Below are 23,210 nucleotides of genomic sequence, written 5' to 3' on the forward strand. Positions count from 1 at the left end.
TTTGTTCTTTTTTTGCTGCTGATCTTGCTGACAGTCCGGGTGAGGTCTCTGTGGCGAGGGTGTCGTCGGCTTGAATGAGTGTCGCCTGTTAAGGAGCCCTTGGGACCGGGGCGTCCTTGGTTTCCTCCGCCTGGGAGCGTTCGGGTGTCTGATGCCCACAGGATAGAGACGCTAAGTTGCTGGGCAGTAAGGGGACACAAGCACTTTTGAAGGCAGAACGGAGGGATGCCCAGGAACGTGGAAGGACCGGCCCAGAAGATGGTGAGGGGCCCGCGGCAGTGCCCGGGGACTGGAGCGTTGTTTCTGGGGCGAGGATGTGCGTGGCTGGACATTAGGTGTCCGGGGAGGGGGCTTGGTGCGAGCGCTTCGGGATGCAGGTCCTAGGATACTGGTTGCAGCCGAGCGACTTCCGGCACTGTCAGCGCCCACGGGGAGTCCAGCTCGCATCTGGGATTACAGCCTCTGGGATGCTAACTTGCCCCGAGGCTGCCCGGATTCAGTTTGGCTACGAACCAGCGTCATCCCTCCGAGTCTGGATTCCAAACCGGCAGTGTGAGGTGGGGGAATGAGAACTGGGCGGGGAGCAAGAAGGGGAAATGTATGGCACTGATGCCAACCAGCGTCTAGAAAAACGACGGGGTAAGGGGTATCGATGCACCTGAGGACGGAGCACCGGTGCAAGTTTCTGTGGCTTGGGAGATGGTCTAGGAAAAAGAAGCATCTGCACCTCTGTTACCGCGAGACCATAACCTCCTGTCCCCCTCCCCCAGGATGGTGGGGAGCGCATAGAGAGCCTCAGTCTAGGAGAAGGTAGCTGCTGTTGGCAATGAGACGAGCGGAAGCCATCCAGATGTTAAGGTGGGAGAAGTGCTGGGCCGGTCGCTCGGGCGAAGTGACAGCTCCCGCGGGAGCAAGAGAGCAAGTGGAAAAGCGAGATAACCGGACGGACTTCTGTTGGGGGAGGGGCGGGGGTGGTGCAGAGGGGATGTTGGCAGCGTCGAGGGTCCTTATCCTGAAGATACCAACGTGTTGCTCGAGTGAGTGACAGAGAGGAAACGTCTAAGCTTGGGGGCCGGGGGAAACAACCCTGATTGTCTTGGAAACCAGTCTGGATCTGTCTTTTCTCCTCCCTCCCTCCTCACTTGCTCTCCACTCACTGCCAAGTTCTAGGACTGTGACCAATCGTCCCCCACTCCTAAAGAGACTGTACTTGTGCTCTGTATGGGACTGGGCATCTCCTCTGAGCCTTTGCCCCTTTGTTATCTGACACGTGATCACTTCTTCCTTTTTGTTTCCTATCAGGTCTACCTGGCTCCGAGTATGCTCCTCTAGTCCTAGCCACCCCCAGTTTAGTATATTCATGCTCACTTACTTCCCCTCTTCCTCTTGCTTCTCCAGCCTTTTCAGAACAGCCTCTGATTTTTCCCTCTCACCCCCACTGTCTGCCTCCTTTGTGTCTCCATCAGACTGTTATAGCTGCTGTTCCAAGCAGGGGATGTCAGCTGTGAACTCTTCAAGAATGAACATCATCAGGCTACTCTCCAGTGGTTAATTAGGAAGCAGCCAGTGGCTAACCTGCTGTAGGAACAAATTGCAGGGGTGTGTCTACTCAGGGGAAGAGCCACTAGAGGAAAGGGTCTCCCTGCTCTTCCCCACCCCTCCTAGCCCAGCCCTCAGGGTCAGCCTCTTGTTGCAGAGGCTGCAGAGATGCTGCCAAATCCTGGCTGTTCCCCAGGAAGCTGATGCATTTGTCTGTCCAAAAATCTGCTGCATCCAAACATCTGAAAACCTGAAGAGTGAAGATCTGTTTAAATAAAAACGTACTGCATATGTTGCTTTTCTGAAAGGCCCCCAGTGGGTGCCGCTTTTCTCTTCCTCTGCCAGTCCAGTGTGAGATTTTGGTTTTGACTATTTTATCTTCAGTATAAATATAAAGAAATCCCAAGCTAGAGTGAGGAAAAACTAAAAGCCTGCACTGGGGACTTGACTTGCCTAGAATTCTGTGTACTCGAACACAAATGCTGGCCGCGGCTATCTTCTTGCTGTTGACTGCAAAGTCAGATTATTTCCAGCAGAAAAGGGACACATAGATCCCTCTTCAAGGGTGACCTGGAGAAACCAAGGGGCCTGGGAAGGAGATATTTATGTCTGTGGGTGTCACTTCAAAATTCTACTCTTTAGTACTGAAGTCCGTTGACTTGGGGCCCTCCTGATGATAGTCAGGTGTCCTACCGTAAGCCTGAGGTTGCTGAGTGGATACATCCTAGTGTGGTAAAACCCCACAGCCCAGCTATGATACCAACCACGTGCCCAGCTGTGATTATAACCAAGTCCCTGCTCTGCTGGATTTTGGGTTAATTCATGTATTATTGACTCACCCTCGGCATCAGGAGGCTAAAACACAGACAGAGGCCGTTATGTAGGGCGAACAGCGCAGCCTGCACTTTTCATATTAAATGGTAGAGTTGGGTGAACAGCCGTCCCTGGGGTTGAAGTGTTTGCAAACCAGTGTTTTCCTTTACTGCTCATTGTGTTCAGTGAGTTGGGGAAAAAGATAAAAGGCTGTCTTGTTTCTCTTCTGAAAAGAAGATAGAGGTCTAAACTCAGTTTCTTCCTTTTCTTGGGAGGAAGTGGTGGTAGAAGTGAAAGTCTTGTTTTGTTTATACAATGGGTTCTCCTCGGGGCAGTGGCAGATATTTGACCTTCCACGTGGACCTCCTCCGCCCTGGTGGCCATGGCCCGGGCCTTGTGCTTCTGAACGACTCCTTCACCAAGGTTATTTTCATCTGCCAAGCCCAACTCCACCGACTTGGAGGAGATAGACAGCTTGTGTTTGTGGCCATTCAACCAGAAAAGAATACTAGCTGAAAAGAGACAATGAAGCAAGGGAATTGGGGGTGGGGGTGGGGAGAGGAGGTACAGATAGGCCAGCAGCACATAATTGGTTCCCCAAAGGCAAACCTAGACACGGGGTGGCTCCGTGAAGCCGTTGTCATGTAAACACCCCATAGTGTGATTATTAGAAAGATCTGTTCAGAAAAGGAGAGCGATTATGACTATGCGCCTTTTCCTCTGGAGGGAACCCTCCTTGGCTTCATTCCCCTCCACTTTCGAAATCATATCCTTATAGACGGTTTCTCCGCACATTTTCCCCCTGGAAATGAAAACCTCCCCCATTGTGCACATGGAGGCCTTCCAGCAGAATCCACGAAACAAAAGCACTGAATGCACAGATCTTGAATGAATTAACACCGAAACACCCACACGTCCTCCCCCCTCTTCCTATCTCCTCTCTGAGGCCACCAAGTTCCTCGCTGGGGGAATGGCCAAGGTTTGTTGTTATTGTTGGGGGGGTGGTGGGTTGTGGGGGTTTTTTTGGTTACAGTGTACTTATCCCACTTTAGTTGGAAATATTCCCTCAAAATAATAGATGTTTTTCTCGAATGTGGCCAGTTACCTAGAAAAGATCGTTTTACACATGGCCCGATGCCGGGTGCCCTCCCTGGACACCACCGAGAAAAGAAACCACTGCGATTTATTTTCTTGTGCCCATCGTTTACATGACACTGATGAGCACTGTGTGGAGGAGATGAATGTTTTCACACGTCCATCACACTAATTAAAAAAGAAAATTAGATTTCTTTTCAACAGTGAGAGCAAATGAGGTGCAATGTTTCTGTGTTTCATAAGCTCAAAATGAGCTCTCTGCCAGATGGAGGATGGCAGTGTCTTAGACAAAGGGAATGTTTTTCACACCATTTAGCATTCAAATATAATAAAGTGATAAACAAATATAAAAGTATAATAAAGTGATGAATAATCATTTGTATTTCTGGGATGGATTGGAAGTCCAAGTCCTAAATTACAATGTTCTGTAATTTAAGGGAGCACTGGGATCTGGCCAGAATTAAATTTTTCATTCAATATAGAAGTGTAAGATACTGATTATACCTTCTAGGAAGTGCACAGTCTGGTAGAGAAGGAGGAGGAACCCAGCTGTGTTGGACAGAGTGCTGGCCGCATGTCTTGGTTTGCCCTCCTGACATCTATTGTCTCAGCATGAGCATAAATGTTAATAGCACCCCTTTCACTCAGAAGGATTCTGGTTTGGTCACCCTAGAAAAGGGGCTAAGGGAGGTCAGAGGAAGGCGAGGAAGGCTGTGACTGGAGTAGTCAGTGAGGATTTCATCATCTTTGGTAAGATTATAGATAAATGGAAGGGAGAAGAGAAGACTCACCAGATAAGAAAACTAGGAAGATTGTGAGCTCTCTGAGGGCACAGAGGGCCCATCTTGTTCACTCCTGGGTCCACAGGGCTTACGTGCTGCCTCACAAGTCATAGGCATCCAGTGTGAACTCACTGCCTGTGACCTAGATTTAAGATGAAGGTAGACCAGTTCAGGACAGCAAAGCAGTGTGCCTGGCAAAGGTCAGATGGGCACAGTTATGAAATAAGGCTATTAATAACGGCAACGGTATTAGAACCAGGCTGGTGATGACCATCCCGAAAAACAACCTATGTACAGAACAATGCCTTACAACTCTTTCTTGTGTAAGTCACCTGTCTTTGGGGTTTAATGCTGTGGCTTTCACCTCTAGCACTGGAAGTGATCTCTTTCTCCTCAAGCAGATTGTTCAGGAAGAAACTGAAGGAACAATGACTCCATTCTCTTCAAGCTTGTCCCCTTCTGTCCTTGTCTTCTAGGAGGACTTTTGGAAGAGAGGCAAGGGCGGGGTTGGGGGGAAGGTACCTTACAAATAACAAAAGCAACACAGATGAACACAAAGAGCACATGGTTTTTCCTTCCCCTAGCAGGGGGAATAAATCCAGAGTGACAGTTTCCTGGAGCAAGTGTAAATTCCCGAGAGATTATTCCTGGGACAGCATTTACTTTCCCTACTTTTTGCTGTGTAAGAAGGCCTGGAGAGACTTGGTCTTGGCCTTAACTGTGACAGTCCACCTTCTAATTAATGTCCTCCCTGCTGAGATACAGAGGTTCAAGGTCAATTACCCCAAATAAATATTCCAGGATAACTACCAGTAACCCTTGAATGGCAATGCCATACTTTTCTCTTATAAAGTTATTTAGCAGCGTTTTAGCCACTTTGAAATGAACCATATCTTCCAAAATTATAATACAGTTTAGTTGTCTTGGTGATGGTTCACCATCAGAAATACGTGGAGCTTAGAAAAGAGAAAAATAGACATACACAGGGATATAGCACTGAGAATGTGGATCGGGATTCTGTTGCAGACAACAGAATCCACTCAGCAGAAAGAAGGTAAAATAAAATGACTTACAAAATTGTTGGGTCAGGAAGGCCAGGGAAACACACTGTATGTCGAGCTTTCTGGAACAACTTTGAAAGTCGTGTTGTAATGGAGTCACTGCCTGGTCAATCGTGAAGACACTGCCTGATGATTTAGGAAGCTGCTCTCTCCAGAAGGAAGCCGTCACTGCCACGGTCAGGAAACGACCAGCCAGGAAGCCACCACAGAGAAACCAGGTAGTCCATGAAGGTGATTGCCAGCGGTGACAACAGAAGAGGTGGAAGTACAGCATAGTAGGCAAAATAATGTGCCGCCCCCCCTCAAAGATATCCATGGCCTAATCCCTCCAAACCTGTAAATGAAGATGTTACCTTCCATGACAGAAGGACCTTTGGAAAGATGCTAAAGTCAAGCTCCTTGGGATTATCCTGGATGCTCCACCTGGGCCCAGGCTAATCTCATCAGCCCTTAAAAGCAGAGAACCTTTCCCAGCTGTGGTCATGTGACTATGGAAGAAGGCCCAGAGAGATGCAGCATTGCTGACTTTGAAAGTGGAGCAAGAAGCCCCAAGAGAAGAAATGTGGGTGGCTTCTAGAAGCTAGAAAAGCCAGGGAACTGGGTTCTTCCCTAGGGTCTTAAGAAGGGAACACACCTGTGCTGACACCTTGATTTTAGCCCGGTGAGAGCCATTTCAGACTTCTGGCCTTCTGAACTGTAAATCTTAATTTGTCACCTTATGCCACTGAATTTATAGTAATTCATTACAGCAGCCATAGGAAGCTTAATACCACAGCCTCCCCTTCAAATCTTGCAGCAAGCACACTGGTGGAGGGAGGCCACCTGCATCATGTGCAGAATCTGAGCTACAGGGGATTCTGGGAAATGTAGTTTTCCACTTCCAGGCTTCATTACTGAAAGTCACCAAGATGGGGCTTAGAATGACATCCAGTGCCAATCACAGATAGCCATTGTAGCTGCCAAGAGAAGGCATGGGGAGCCTGGAGAGCTACAGTGTATATGCACTGCGCCCTGAGGGACGGAGGCATGTGGACACGGCAGGACAGAATTGGATGCCTGAGATATTTAGGAAGTTTAACAAGTGTTATTAAGTCATTAAGGCACAAGGGGGAGAGGAGGAGAAGGCCTCAGAATAGTTGCCTGTTTTACTGAATTAGAAGTTACTAACTGATCTGTTAGCTATTGTTGGCAGGGTGGTATTAAGGAGGGATTATACATAAGTATCAGTATCAGGGATAATTATTGACATATAGATAGTCTATATGGCAAACTGTGTTTTCCAAAGATGGCCTCAACAGTATCTCCCACCCTATAAGGCCCTTCCTATATAGTGACTTTGATACTCTTGCCATTGAGAAATGAGGTTTTTGTTCCCTTCCCTCAAAATCATGGCTCTCTTGACTCATAGAGAATTGACTTCCAAGGCTAGTTCACAAAAGATAACTCAGCTTCTCACTAGCTCTTGAAGCTATCAGCCACCATGTAAGCTATCTGACGATCCTGAGGCTGCCATGCTGTGAGGAAGCCCAAATTAACCGACCTCAGGGAAAGGCCTGGGACCACAGGAAGAAAGAGAGGCGCCTGACCAGCCCCCAGCTTCTCTGTTCCCTACTACTCCATGTCCAGCCACCGTCTGACTGCAGCAGAGCCTTTCCCAGCTCCTGACTCACTGTTGTTGTTTTAGTCCATACTATCGGATGCAGAAATAAGGTCAATTAAAACCACAATTTTTTGTTATTCCTATCACATTTCACATTTCTTCACTGTGAGGTAAATAGCATGACAGTTGTCAGTAGTAGAATAACCAGATCTAAAGCCCACCTTTCCTCCTGTTGAATATTGACTAGAGAAACCCATTCTTAAAATAGGTATTGGAAGCGAACAGTTTGAGGTTGGTGTGTTGGGGGAGGAGTTAGGGAAAGGGGAATTGGTAGCCTTGAGAGAGAATTTCACATTGGCTAATTCAACAGGTGAATAAGCAAGACTCCCAGGAACTTCTTTTGAAAGTAGAGTTGTCTCAGTGTGGCCAGTAGAAGTACCGCAAGTCTTTACTTTAGAGAGTGTTGTCAAATGAGGGACCCACTTAGGAGATGGAGAAAAAGAGATGAAACATGGCCAGACAAACCCACGATCAAGTACAGCTAGCCACCCTGGCAAGCCCTTCCTCGCCTGCAGGCTGACAGCTCTTACCACTTCTTTTTTCCACATGCCTCCTTCCTTGATACCTAAAGTATACTTCTGAGGTTCAAGGTGTCCCCTGGAAATAGTACATAATATTAATAATGCATTAGTCTAAATAGCACCTTCTATTACAGTGGGTTTTTGCAGTTTTCAACAATTTCCAGCACACCCATTGTCCTGTTAAACCAGAGAACCCCATGATGTAGGCAGGACTAACATTAATGTCCCTGGTTTCACCAATTAGGAAACAAAACAAAAGGATTAACTGGCTTGTGCAAAATCACGGTGCTAGTATATCTAAGAGGTTGGGTTAGTGCCTAGCCTTTCTCACTCTCGTTCGGGGTCTGCCACTCCAGAATATCCATTCCATTCGCCTCTGTAGCAAAATCAGTGTTAAGCTGGAGAGAGGGATGGATAATTTGTTCTGCCTGCCCACACCTTCAGGCACCAAAATATGGCCTGCTTGAAGCCTAATTCATTGAGAGCCTGAAGCACAACTGTTTTTTCTTACCTGACTAATGCTCTCAGTTTGATGCAGTATTTTGCAAGTGGAAACCTGCCCTGATAATGACACAAGAAAGGTCAGGAACTGCTCCCTTTTCAGGCTCCCATGACATCCCTGAGAAAGGTTGCCCTTTGAATTTTGTCAAATAGTCTTCGGGCTAAAATAGGACAGAAATGACACGTGCTGTTACTTTTTAAAGGGTTACTTATTATTTTTTTTTTTTTAGATCCTCAAAGTGTGTTTCTTCACATTAAGGTATTTTCCAGATGTAATTTGTTTTGGCTCTGAATGTTGCAAAATGGCTGTTTCGCCATTAATGGAAGAAAACAGCCAGAGCCAGAAGAGCCTGAGGGGCTGCGTTAGCTCAGGGAGCTTTTATGTATGTGAATATACAGTGATCAAGCTAGAGGTACTGAAACAGTATTGAGAGAATGTGTAGTCTTAGTTTAAGGAATGAGTATCTCTCCTCTACAGTCCAGCTGAGGGGAAATAGATGCAGGTAGATCGTGCACGTGGGGCCTCCCAGGTGGCTCAGTGGTAAAGACTCTACCCGCAATGCAGGAGATGCAGGAGATGTCGGTTCGATCCCTGGGTCAGGAAGATCCCCTGGAGTAGGAAATAGCAACTCACTTCAGTGTTCTTGCCTGGAAAATTCCATGGCCAGAGGAGTCTGGTGGGCTAGTTCCTGAACAACAGAGCACACTGCACACAGATCTTGCATGTAGATTCTCTTTTCTCTTTGAGTAAATTATGCAATCCTGAATGTAGACACAGGGGAGTCTGAAGTCTTTGTAATTTAAAAAATAACACACTCCCCCCACAAAATACAAACCCAATTTCTGAATTATAGATGTGTTCACTTGTATCTCATATTGGATGTTGACATAAAGCCCCTCTTCCATAGCAAAGCATTGAATCTAAATTAAAATGTTTTATGTAATATTAATAATAATAGCTATCATTTAATAGCATTTCCAATATGCCAAGCATATGCATTCATTCCCTGAATTCTCACAATGACCCCAATGTAAAATTTTATCATCTGTATTATAGATGAGAGAACTGACATTCAGCAAAATTAGTAAAGGGAGAGTTCAGTTTTAAATCCGGGTAGCCTTGTATCAAGTCTGGATTGTAGCTGTGGATGTAAATATACAAAAACCCCAAATTCAGAGTTCCCATGACGGCCAGTTAGTAGCCTGTTCCATAAGCCTGAGTTCCTCCACAGAACTTAGCTGGCTTGTGGTTCCCAGATCACTTGGCTTAGTCTCTTGGTACTCAGATGGTCCACGTGGTTTTCAGGTTGAGATTCTTAGTTGATATCAAGGCATTAATGAGACACCTCAGGATTCTACTGTAATCACCGAGAAGTTTTTTCACATTATCCAGCCAAAAGATTCATCAGCCCAGCTAAGTAGGCATTGTGCCTGCGCTGAGAGGTACCTGATCACAAGGAAACAGACATTTTTCTACTGGGTAAACGATCCATTCTGACAAATGACAGTGTCAGTGGTAAGCCTTCCCCCTCCCCGTTACCAGCATTGTCCCTTACAATGCCTCAGAGATCTGAAAATCCCACAAAAGGGGAGGGAAATGGAGAAAAAGCAATTTTGTTGTTCTGTCACTAAGTCATGTCCAAATCTTTGTGACCCCATGGACTGTAGCCTGCCAAGCTCCTTTGTCCATGGAATTTTCCAGGCAAGAATACTGGAGTGGGTTGTCATTTCCTTTTTCAGGGGATCTTCCTGACCCAGGGACTGAACCCACGTCTCCTGTTTGGCAGGTGGATTCTTTACCACTGAGCCACCTGGGAAGCCCAACTTGAAAGAAAAAAGGAGTCATTCCTTCTCTTTTAGAAGGACCATTGTCTAATCCATACCCACATGTAAAGTGTCTCTTGATCAATTTTGTCTTAATTACTGAATGTAGGAAAACAAGATCATTGTTAATTCATGCAGTTTAATTTATGCATAGGAGAATTATGCAGGGGAATTACCTGCAGCTGAAGAAAATGAATGGTGTCAGATCTGGTTAATCCATGCATGTTTCACCCTTCTATCCCTCTGTTCTCAGAGAAGACTTAAAACTGGTAACTAGTGTGTGATATGAAAAATTGCATTGGTTTGTTAAACAGAAGTATTTTTTGCCTTTGATTTGCATCACAAATAGAGTTCTCAGATTTGGACTGACTACATTTGAATATAATTTTCAGAACAAAAGCTTTGATTCACTGTCTTAACTCCTGTGTAATCTTTTCCAGAAGTGCCCATTTTTTAAATCAATGCAAGAGAAATTGTCTTCATGGGCCCTATGTTAGCCTGAGTAAAATTTCCTTCGTGGGAATAATTCAGTGGGAATGATGATTATTTTGTTTATCAAGATTTAGAGGGGATTTATAATAATGATTGCTAGTTTCCACATTGTCCAGAACCTCTGAGATCTACTGTCTTCCAAAAACTAAAACTGAAACAAGCAGCTGGAACAAATTATGGGGCAGTGAGTGGACAGAGACAGAAATATGCTCATGACTTTTGCCAAGCCATAGGTTAAAGCAAGCAAGAGCTGTTAAAGCCTCTTTGAATTCATCTATGGTAATTGGGAGAAAAATAAGATTTGGTTTTTGTTGATATTGTTCAGTCATTAAGTCACGTTCAACTCTTTGCGACCCCATGGACTGCAGCACGCCAGGCTCCCCTGTCCTCCACTATCTCCCAGAGTCTTCTCAAATTCATGTCCATTGAGTCAGTGATGCTGTCTAACCATCTGACCCTCTGCCGCCCCCTTCGCCTTTTGCCTTCAACCTTTCCCAGCATCAGGGTCTCTTCCAATGAATTGGTTCTTCACATCAGGTGGCCAGAGTACTGGAGTTTCAGCTTCAGCATCAGTCCTTCCAGTGAATAGTCAGGATTGATTTCCTTTAGGATTGACTAGTTTGATCTCCTTGCAGTCCAAGGGACTCTCAAGAGTCTTCTTCAGCACCACAATTTGAAAGCATCAGTTCTTCAGTGCTCAGCCTTTATTATGGTCCAGCTCTCACATCCATATGTGATTGCTGGAAAAATCATAGCTTTGACTAGATTTGGTTAACATTTATTTAAAAAAAATTATTCTTCATAACTTTTCAAAAATTTGAGACAGGTTATAATATCATACAGTTAAAAAGAGAATAAGTTTTAAAAGGAAGAACTCAGAAAAATCAATATTCTAACTTTAAAGAATGAATGTTTATGCTATGATTGAGCAGCAAGTTTTGCTCTGAACCTCCCTGTAGCCAAACCAAAACAAGTATATACTAGGTTATCGCTAAAGTTACTACAGTCAGGAAGATGGACATGGAGCAATTCCTCGAAGGTCAGATTACCCCAGCAACGAATTGTAAAAGAAATGTCTTATGTGGGAGCTTAGACGAGGTGAAATTGAGCTTGTTAACCAGAACACTGCAGTGAGGTTCGGAAGTCAGCACTGCACGTCGACCTTCACTCTTATTCTCTTATCCCGCCATCACATTCTCCTAAAGATCCAAAAGGAACAATCAAAGTAAACTCCATGAAGAGAAAAAGAAATATGCATTTTTGGCCTTCAGTTGCTCTGTTTGGGGGGACCAGAAAGATTCGACTTTTCTAAGGTCAAGTTACATGCCGTGATCAGATTTTTGTCTTCAGACAAGGTTAACAGAAGATTGAGGATGACTGCTCCCTTCCCCACACGCCCTCACAGGGGAGCCCAGCTGAGACAATTGAGTTGCACCTTCACGATAATCTTATTACAGCACCAGATTTCAGCACTTGAGATCTTGGGTTTTAGCAAGACCAACTCCATTAGCAAAATGAAGCAGAGCATAAGAACATGAAACTGTCATTGTTTAGGTGAGGCCATATCTCTTTTTATCCTTGACCTTGATTACAATGATGACAGTGATGATGACGGTGATGGTGGTGGTGGTCGTAGCAGACGTCCGTTTTACTGAGTACGTACTCTGTGCATTATACTTTACAGGCTTGATTTCCCTTAATTATCACAATAACTTACTGATGTAAGTGTTTAGAGACGAGGAAACTGAGCAGAGGTCATTGTTCCAAAGAGGACATTCACACTGATTGTGTGCCTGCAGACTGATGGTCTAACCACACACCATAAACTTGAGGTGTCTATATGTGAACGTGTGTGTTTGAGCTTCTGGATCCTGCTGCTTCGTTGTTCTTACTTGCTGCTTCTCTCTGTTGCTTACAAAGACACTGACTGCAGCAATCTCTGTCTCACCTGAGACCCTCTTTTAATTAGAGCTATGATGGCATGACATCGTCTCTGAGTTGACTCTCAGGAAATCTGTAACCTATATATACACGTGTTAAGTTTAAGTGTACTCTCATTTACTAAGACAAATGCTCCCACCTAAACCATTTTCCTTGACTCTGAAAGTCCTAACAGAAACATAACTGATAAATTTGAACCTGCCCTTCCCTGCTGAGAACATTAATTGTGGCACACAGCATGGTCTGAAATCCAGCTCTGGAAGGCAGCAGAAGGGTAGGGGGTGCAATGACTGGCTGTGTCCAGCCACCTGTCCATGCTGTTGCCCCCCCTTTTCTCTTCACCCTCATAGTCCAGGCTGAACAGTTGGAGGGCATCTGCTCTTGGGGCTGAAACACCCGCACTGCCGACTCGGAAACAATAAACCCATACTGCTGAATGATATATTTTTGGTGCAGAGAAAAATTTTGTCCCTCCTAGGGATCAAAATACATTCTTACATGAATGCATGTCATTTTTTTTTTTAAAGACATTGCCCAGTTCACATTCCAAATTCTGCCCATCCTATTGGATTGTACTGAACACCCACATTTAACGTTCTCTGTACTTTCAATTGCAAAGTCTTGAGATGAGGTTTGAGAAACACAATGTGAATGACATCCTTCAGAAGAGAAAAATGTTCAGAGCAGCTGGTTGTCTGGAGGGTGTCCACTGACAAGCTCGCAAATCATACTGTAGAAAATCAACTCTTACAGATGCCTGCTTGGTGGTAAAGTATCCTAGGATCTTGTGCCGTATTTAATACCAACTGCATTTTTTTTTTTAATTTAGGGGGAATCAACTTGTTTTTCACTACCTCTGCAGATATTACATAGTCTCTAATTAAATCCTAGCTCAGCTAATTCCACTTTCAAGAGACTCGAGAATGTACAGTACTTATAAATGAGCTCCTAGGTAAATTATAAAACTCTGAAATCAGCCTCCCAGTTTTCTCTGGGAGATGCACAGGACGTCATCATCTAGACCTCATTAAACTGGAGACAGCTTGGTAATACATCCTCGTCACGGTAACGATCAGAATAGTGCCTGCTCTTCACTGTTCTAAGCACTTGAATTCATTGGCGTATTTAATTTTCACAGCAAACTGGGAGTTTGTTTCTTTTCCCACTTTTACAGATGAGGTAATTATGGTCTGGAGAGGTCAGGCAACTCATCAAGGCTGCACAATATAAAGTGTTTCTGCCAGGCAGGTTGAACTCTTTGGTCTCCACAGCCCTGACATGGAAGGCCTATATTTTGTCATCACAATTGGGAAACAGAAGATTAGATGACCATGAGTTCCAGTCCTGATAGGGAGTTACTTTTGAGTTTTCACACAGTGGACAGTTTTTCTTTTAAACCCTAGGATACCCAGAGCCATTCCTTTTTTGCCATTAGAGAAGTGATGCAGTTTTGTCCTGTGTTTCTAGTGAAGACTAGCAATGCCTTTTCCAAATGTTTTTTGGTATCAGAGTTGGAATCAAGCAACTAAAGAACATTAATAACTCAATTTTTTGTGCATTGAAAGAATAGGAGGTAGATGTGATCAAGATTATGGCATACGGTGTGCGGAGAAAAAAAATGAAACCCTGGGAAGATTTTATGTATCTCTGGCAAGGCTCTACCCAGATCAATTAAATTAAAAACCACTGGGGATGAGGCTCAGACAATCACATTATTAAAAAGCTCTCCAGGTAATTCTAATATGCAGCCAGGTTTGAGACTCTTTAAACTGTATTATGCTCTTTCTAGAGGTTATTGATAGTTATATCCATAGGAAGGTGCAGAGGCCAAAATATAGGTTAAATATTTATTTTAATGTGGTAAATGTCTTCAAATAAGCCCCGTAACTCAGTTTCTAACAGTGAACATGACTTTCTGGATTTAGTCATGAATTTGTTACTCCTGAATAGCAAGGATTGCCTACTTGTATTTGTTGACTCTAAACTGCTGTTATTATTGTCATACTGTGTTATAATGAGCATCTTATTGTGGCAAATGGTAGAGTGAGTGAATTCATGAGTGCTTGGCCGCTCAGTTGTGTCTGACTCTTTACGACCCCCTGGACTGTAGCCCACCGGGCTTCTCTGCCTACGAAATTTTCCAGGCAAGAATAGTGGAGTGGGTTGCCATGCCCTCCTCCAGGAGATCCTCCCAATCCAGGGATTGAACCTGAGTCTCCTGCATCTCCTGCATTGGCAGGTGGGTTCTTTACCCACTGAGCCACCTAAGAAGCTCATGGGGAATGGTTATGGAATAAGAAAATAAAAAATAAGAGTAACAGTAAAACAAAGGTCAATTGTTCTTGAACCCTGTAAGCACCTGATCAGTGCTAATTAATGACATCTGTGAGGTCACTGGGCGTTCTGAATACTGGTGACCCTTCTCTCCAAGGTGATGGAAAGTCATATTAAGAAACAGGCAAAAAAGGGAATTCCCTGGTGGTCTGGTGGTTAGGACTCCAAGCTTTCACTGCTGAGGGTTGGGGAACTAAAATCCTGCAAGCCTCATGTCATGGCCAAATTTAAAGAATAAGAAGGCACAGAAAACTGGAGGAGGAATTCTGCTTTCTCAGCTAAAGGAAAGTAGAGATAGGTAGACACTCTGATTCTAGATCCAGTTCTGCCAACAGTGTTGTTCGTACAGTTGTCTACAGATCAGTCTCCTTACCTAGGCAGTGGGAATCGTGTGACAGTTGCCCTACCTTATTTACATGGTTGTTGTCAGAGTATAGATGTCAAAGCATTTGGAAAGGACCAATCCGCGGATTTGAAAGGTTACTGTGAATCCCCTCACTAGATGATAGTAGAGATTCAGACAGCTCTGTGGCCACCAAAAGATGCACCGTTCTCTTTATTTTTATTCCCCAAAGGGTCATCTGTTCTAAGTTCTTTTAACTTTGGCATCAGTACTACATTCTTTAGAAGCCCTATATGGTGGAGAAAGTGAAAGTGTGAGTCGCTCAGTCATGTCCGACTCTTTGTGACCCATGGACTGTAGCCCACCAGGCTCCTCTGTCAGTGGAATTCTCTAGGCATGAATACTGGAGTCGGTTGCCATTCCCTTCTCCTGGGGATCTTCCTGATCCAGGGATCAAACTTGGGTCTCCTGCATTGCAGGCAAATTCTTTGCCATCTGAGCCACTACATCTACCTCTGTGGTGGAGAAGGCCTCTGTCAGTTGACTGGAGAACTGTACTTCCCTATACAGAGATTATTTCATCTTTTCATTTTTGGATGACTAATGCTCCCAGGCTCAGCGCTGCCAGTTTGCTCAGAGCCTGCACTTGTTCCTCAAGTCCTGACACCTCAGACCCCTCTGTGGCCCTGTCCATGGTGAAAGCCTCGGGCTATTCCCACAAGCTTCTCCCGGCCAGCCAGAGGACAGAGGCGAAATCCGAGGCCCCCCTGACCCCACAGCTCTGTTCCCTGTTGACCTGCTCCATGGCCAAGAGAGGTGGTCCCAGTTTGGGGTTTCTGTGTTTACACAAATGTTGATCTGGGAGGAGTGGAAAGTTAGGTGGGTCTGGAACTTATTAAAGCCAGTTAATTTGACCTCCAGTGTGGTCAAATTATAGGCTTCTTATTTGCTTTGAAGTGGGATTGGGTTGACCCACCAAGCAAACAGGCTAAACCAAATCTCCTTCTCCTTCTAGAGAAAATAGATAAATTTCCCTTCTCTCTGACTTCCTCTTTATCTGCCCTGAGATTCAAGGAGGACAGAGATCATCATGTATTGCATTCATGATACATCCCCCATTCTTACATTCCCTGTGTTCTGAAGTGTTCCATAAAGGGGCTAAAGGCTAAGAAGTAGTTTCTGATACAATACTTGACTGCTTCACGCTAGATGTGGGCCCTGACACCCATTCACTACTTGGGATTGCTTTCTTGTATCAGTGCTGGAACAGTAGACACATTAAAATGTTCAAATGTGCACATAAATAAAGCAAATGGAATAACATATTCCTAAAAACCCATCACCCAGTGCAATGATTGTCAAGAATTTTCCACATTTGCTTCATCTATCTCTCTTGTTATTGTTGTTAAAACATCTTAAAGCAAATCTAAACCATATTTCATTTCACTCCTACAAACTTCCGTGGGCATCTCAAAAGTGTAGACATATTTCTGCGTGATCCTAATTCCATTTCACATCTAGCAAAATAAGCAATATTTCCTTAGTGTGATCTGAAGTCTAATCCATGTTAAAATGTCCCAAGTATCTCAAAAATGACTTTTTTCAGTAGGTTTGTCATCAGTATCAAGACAAGGTCTACACATTGCATCTAGATGTATAAGGAGGAGAAAGGACAAGATACTCAAGCAAAAAGTCCATTTAATCCTTAAAGTACAGTTTGGTTGCAAAGAAAGAACAAATGCTTATGGATCCCACACTGGACCCATCAACATACGGCAGACTCCCAACAGTACATCTCTTGAGTATTTTGTCCTTTCTCCTCCTTTTTTCCCATGAATAAATGATTTGCTCAGCAGGGAAGCTGAAGCCCTATGAAGATCTTAACCCACTTTATTTCTCCCAGACTGGCCAGAGGGACAGTGTGTATGGAGACAGTGGGTAGGACCCAAGAAAATGAATGAAAACCATTTTCTTGCTAGTGCACTAGAGACAAAATTTAAAACCCAGAGCCGAGAGAAGACCAAGCATTTCAGAGTGAGATTTCAGTCCCAGAAAATAAAAAATAGCTCTTTGAACAATTCCAATGTGACCAGAGGATGGAGTAAATTCAGAGGGAAGGGCCCAGAATAGGGTTGAAACTGGTGAGTCAAGTGATGGAATGGTGTGGTGGGGGAGACAGGTTGTCTTGGGGAAAGTCTTCCAAGCCCTCTTTTTCCTGCTCTTGAGAAAGGGATCTGACTCCCCTCTAGGTGGATTGGCGAAGGACATGAATGGGCAAAGGATTACAGACAGCTAAGAGTGGAGATTAACTTGCTAGCTGAGTGGGAGCTTGTTGTGATTTTTTGGAGTTATGTGGGCCTCTGTGAGGGGAAGTGTCCTGATGGTGCCTTTGGGCTCAGAATCCAAGTAATACGGCATTTCACATGTGTACAAATAGGCCTGTAATGTATTCTTTTGTTTTTGCTGTTGGGAGTCTGCCATATGTTGATGGGTCCAGTGCGGGATCCATAAGCATTTGTTCTTTCTTTGCAACTAACTGTACTTTAAGGATTAAATGGACTTTTTGCTTCATTCCTGTTTTTATAGCTTCATATCCTCTGGTTGGAGCAAAGAACAGTAAGAAATTATTTTACCCTCTTAATGTATCATAAAAAGGAACGTAATTCTGCTTTGTTGATAATCTAGGCATTTGCACATGACTATGCCTAACTGCTTTGCATTCTGGTTATAAATTATTTGGTTTTGGCAACCAAAAATAACTCAGCAGATGTTGTTCATATGACCACCTTCTTGGTATGCAGGAGCAAGGACCAGTAATGAACCCACTATCCCCTTTATAGCAGTTTAATTTGCTAAAATTACCATGCAGAGAACATGTGTGCGGGCCTCTGGGAAACCACGCAGCTTTGAAACTGCTGGCATGTGATGGCACTTTCACAAACAGCCTTATTCTAGTCAAACCACAGAGTAACTCTCTGACACTGGTTTCTTCTGAAATGTTATTTGCATCTTCCTTTTTTCACCTCTGCTTTGTTCAGTAATAATTCACATGGCTTCAGACAGAACACCACAGGTTTAGGGAGACCAAGGTCACATTATCAGAAATAATTTACTCCAAGGCAGGGAGAATTAACAGTAGAGATAAAATTCTCCCGATTAATATCGGGTTGGCAAAAAAATTTGTTCAGGTTTTTCCATAAGATCTTAGGGACCAACTTTTTTGCCAATCCAACACAGAATGATCGGAAAGTGCCAACATTCAATTGGCTCATTTCCTTGGTAAAAACATCTTCTTCTTTGTATGTTGCTTTAAAAGCCTCAGCAGCATGTATACTAAAATTGGAACAAGAGTGAGATTAGCATGGCCCCTGTGCAAGGATCACGTGCAACTTTATGAAGCATTCTGTATTTTTCTATTACATGTTAAACAGATAAGCAATAAGGACTTTCTGTACAACGCAGGGAACTATTTTCATTTATCCTGTAATAACCTATAATGGATAACAAGCTGAAAAAAGAATATGACTGAATCACTTTGGTGTATATCTCAAACTAACACAATATTGTAAATCACCTGTGCTTCAATTTAAAAAATTAGAACATAAGGTTTAACAAACATTTCTCTGCTTTTATTGGACTGTAGTGCAGACACAACAGGTCATTGCTTCCTGTTACAGATTCACACTAAATACCCCTCTCCCATTATAGATTATTAATTTTCATAGTAAGTCTGTGTTATGAGAACTTTTTCTATAGAGTTACAGTTATATAAACAGATCACTCCAATAGCTCACAATAAGCTCTTGAAGTTGATCAGAACACACCATCACTTACAGACTTCTAAAAACTGCATATGACGCAGGCTGTAATCAAGAGAATCAGAATAGAGACTCTGAATAATAATGCATACCTTCCCACGTAAATTCTTTCATCTTCCCTCCTCTGGATGAGCCCTCAGTATTTTTTTACATAAAAAAACCATGTGAAGGAGCTTCAGGGGCCAAAGCTGAGAAGGTGTCCAGGTGTTCTAACTGTGCATCTCGGCTCCTTCAAAACCCCTATGAGCTGCGCTTCATACCCTCGTGTATTATGTTCAAGTCTATAATAAGATGCCTGAATGCTAAGCATTTGAAGTCCTGCTTTTAAAAGTGTTGTCATAACAACAGGAATAAAATGACGAATGTAACTTGAGTTTGAAAAGACTGCCTTAGCTTTAAGTCCATTGCTTTACCTTTGCAAGGCTTAACTGTCACCTCCTAGTGCAAACGAAAGCTGTGATCCTATGGCATTACCATAATTGAGTTGAGGTCTTTAGCTTTAAGTGGTAAAGAATCAACCTGCCAATGCAGGAGACACAGGTTCAATCCCTGGGTCGGGAAGACCCCCTGGAGGAGGAAATGGCAACCAACTCCAGTATTCTTGTCTGCAAGAGACCTTGGACGGAGGAGCCTGGTGTGCTGCAATCCATGGGATCACAGAGTCAGACACTACTTAGCAACTAAGCATGCATGCATGCATGCCATCACATAAAATTGTCAGTCAACCCTCCAATAATTCCACTTAATTGCTCTGATGGCCAGAAATAAATTAATTGATCATAAGAAAAATCTATTTGTTTGGTTGTGTAGGCCATATCTAAAAAGCTTTAAGATAATTCATCTCCTTTCTCTGAGATGAGCTATATCATGTAGCTTAATTATAAGGTTCAGTTCCATATTCTACCTGACTCTCATGCCCATGAATGAGTGCGTTTTAGACACACATGCCAGGCAAAGGAACCATGCATGGTGCATGCTTATGCTTCCCAGCACACTGTTAGGGACATTCTTCTAAAGAGAAAGGGCTTTTTCTCTTTAAGATGGCCAAAGATGTAGCTCCGTTCTAGTGAAAATAATAAAAACTATGAGCTTACAAAAAAATGGTGATTTAGAGATTTCTCTGGTGGTTCAGTGACTAGGACTCCAAGCTTCCTCTGCGTGGGGTACAGGTTCAATCCCTGGTCAAGGGAGTTCCGCATGCCAAAAAATAAATAATAAATAAAAAGTAAAACTGCTCTAAAAATAAAGTACAAAAAATCATTATTTCAAACTTCTTGAGTCTTCCATTTCTTAAGATAATCAGCTTAAATTAATCCACACGCAAAATAGACACATTCAGAGATGGGAAATTTTGCATCCCTACGCTCTAATGGTGGACAAGTCATTACACATATTCCCAAACTCATAGGATGTATAAGACCAAGAGTGGCTCCTAATGAAAATTACAGACTTTGGATGATGATGATGTGACAGTGTGGGTTCATTGACTGTAGCAAATGTAGCACTCTGGTGGGGGTTGATAGTAGGTAAGACTGTGCATACATAGGGGCAGGGAGTATATAGAAAATTTCTGTACCTTCTGCTCAATTTTGCTCTGATCCTAAAACTGCTTTAAAAAGTAAAGCCAATTAAAAAAAAAAAAAACCTGTAAAAAATGGTAATTTTAGTAAAGTCAAATAACAGCAGAAGATGTTAGTACCATCTTGATGCTATTTTGAAGTAAAGAAGCAACAGCCACCATTAGCTAGAAATGAGTTGCCAAGCTCTAGGGGTAAACAGGCTACGTGCAAGAAAAGCCTAGAGGAGCTGATAACACCAGGCATGGGGCCATTTCCTTCATGCTGGAGTGTTGTTTTTGAATCTGATGATCAAATAATGAGGGTTTGTGGTGGGTGGATTTTTTTCTCAGCAGGATCAGCCAAGCTGTCTATGAGGACAGTGTTTCCAAGAAATTTCCCCTTTTGATTTGCACGGTTTTTACTGTGTTTTTTTTTTTTAATTAGTAAATTGACTTCTTATTGCTAATAGCTTCAAGCTTCATTTAAGCACAAAATGTTTTCTCCTTCGAACCAGGAAACAGTTGGTCCTGTTTTGATGTCTACTTTGCACCAAATGAGGGTCTCTGAATGTTTTAGACTTTGCATTTTAAAATGAGTTATGACAACATTAGTCAAAATCCATTCAACCTCCCTTGACATTTAAGCGAGTTTTAGGTCCTGAATCATTTCTCTTCTAATTGTCGTGAGGCCAGCTGCTTCTCTCTGCATTTATTTAATCCACCAGAATGGAAGAAGAGATGGGGTTTTCATTTTCCTCAGGCTGAAATGGTGTCAATTATATAGAAGTTCTTACAACTGACTGTTCCTTCCAGTGAGTAGACATGCAATTAACGTTTCTTCTTTACTCTTCAAATGGTTCTGCAAGATGCTGAAAATAGCTTCAGAGTGCTCTGCTCTCATTGGTTTGATGGGGGAATAAAAGAGAAAGAAAGAGAGGAGCAGTAATATCAAATTACTATTTCTATATATTTCTTTTGGCTTCCATGGTGGCTCAGTCAGTAAAGAAACCCCCTGCAGTGTAGGAGACCCAGGTTCGATCCCTGAGTGGGAAAGATCCCTTGGAGAAGGGAATGGCAACCCACTCCAGTGTTCTTGCCTGGAGAATTTCACGGGCAGAGGAGCCTGGCGGGCAACAGTCCATGGGGTTGCAAAGAGTTGGACACAACCAAGCAACTAATACCTAAAAAGTATGTATGGTATTATAATTAGTGCATTCTATTTGATGGATAAAAGTCAGATGTATCTTCTAGGGGCTCATTCTAGATATTGATAGTAGAAAAGAAACCATTATTCCACACTAAGATTTTTACATATGTTATCTCATTTTCTCCTTGCAACAGCTTTGGTGACTTAGGTCTTATTATCCTCATTTTATTGACAAGAAAAATTGGAGCTCAGAGAGAACTTGAGTGAAACCTGGGTTACTTGGCTCCAGAGACAATGCTTTTCTATCCTACCCTGAGCATCAAAGAAGTTGGTACAGACAGATGGTACCTATGCTTAAGAAGTCTGTAGCTTGTTAAAAGAGATGAAACAGTCAGGGAAATAATTATAAAACACTGAGTCCCTGAGTATGTTAATTCCCATCAATAATTGGAAGTTTTGTCAGAAATAGAGTCACGGATGTACAAAACGTATGATTACTGAGGGGGAAAGAGGGGGAGGGGTAAATTGGGAGATTAGAATTGACATATACATACTACTGTATATAAAAGTATGACCAGCCTAGAACCTGGACATAAAAGTTATGACCAACCTAGATAGCATGTTAAAGAGCAGAGACATTACTTTGCCAACAAAGGTCCGTCTAGTCAAGGCTATGGTTTTTCCAGTGGTCATGGATGCTTGTGAGAGTTGGACTGTGAAGAAAGCTGAGCACTGAAGAATTGATGCTTTTGAACTGTGATGTTAGAGAAGACTCTTGAGAGTCCCTTGGACTGCAAGGAGATCCAACCAGTCCATCCTAAAGGAGATCAGTCCTGAGTGTTCTTTGGAAGGACTGATATTGAAGCTGAAACTCCAATACTTTGGCCACCTGATGCGAAGAACTGGCTTATTTGAAAAGACCCTGATGCTGGTAAAGATTGAAGGCGGGAGAAGGGGACGACAGAGAATGAGATGGCTGGATGGCATCACTGACTCAATGGACATGAGTTTGGGTAGACTCTGGGAGCTGGTGATGGACAGGGAGGCCTGGCGTGCTGAAGTCCATGGGATCGCAAAGAGTCATACATGACTCAGCCACTGAACTGAACTGATATATAAAATAGATAACAATAAGAACCTACTGTATAGCACAGAAAACTGAACTCAGTACTTTGAAATGACCTACATGGGAATAGAATCTAAAAAAGAGTGAATATATTACATATATGTGTATACATATATATATGTATACACATATATATGTATAACTGATTCACTTTGCCACGTACCTGAAACGCAACATTGTAAATCAACTATAAATCAATTCAACTACACACCAATAAAAAGTAATTTAAAAAATCAGTTAAATAAACACCAAACTTTGAAAACAATAAATAAATAGATAAGATAGAAGTGCAACCAGAAATACTGGGAATTTTGTGGCTCACGCGGCAAGATTCCTCTGGTTGAGCTGGTTGATTTGCTCAGAAAATGCTTCAGGAAACAGTTGACTTTTGCTTCAAACAGTAGTAATGGATCAAACCCACTGCATAAAATAAGAATCCATGAGACCATCCCAACAGACCTGACAGTGAATAAAAACAAAAGGATTCAAGAAAACTCTTACAGTACAAAACAATGACTGAGTTCAAAGCATACCATTTTGCCACCATCATAATGATAATTGATTTGGGCAAAAAATCATCAATGGTTGCTAAAACTTCTAGGTTAAAGAAACAAGATATTTGCATAGCCTCAAAGTACCTCCTTACCAACCACTT

At 43.0% G+C, this 23,210-nt stretch overlaps 1 protein-coding gene and 1 non-coding gene across 7 annotated transcripts in view; both read left to right on the forward strand.

The window, feature by feature from the left end:
• RIPOR2 (RHO family interacting cell polarization regulator 2) overlaps nt 1–23,210 on the forward strand; it is a 206,998-nt gene that overhangs the window by 125,938 nt on the left and 57,850 nt on the right. The gene's annotated exons all lie outside the window — the stretch shown is intronic.
• On the forward strand, nt 18,211–18,319 carry LOC122697898. The gene has a single exon (XR_006342228.1). It is a non-coding gene; the product is annotated as a U6 spliceosomal RNA (small nuclear RNA).

Source organism: Cervus elaphus, chromosome 7, assembly GCF_910594005.1.
Source record: "Cervus elaphus chromosome 7, mCerEla1.1, whole genome shotgun sequence".
Lineage (NCBI taxonomy): Eukaryota > Metazoa > Chordata > Mammalia > Artiodactyla > Cervidae > Cervus > Cervus elaphus.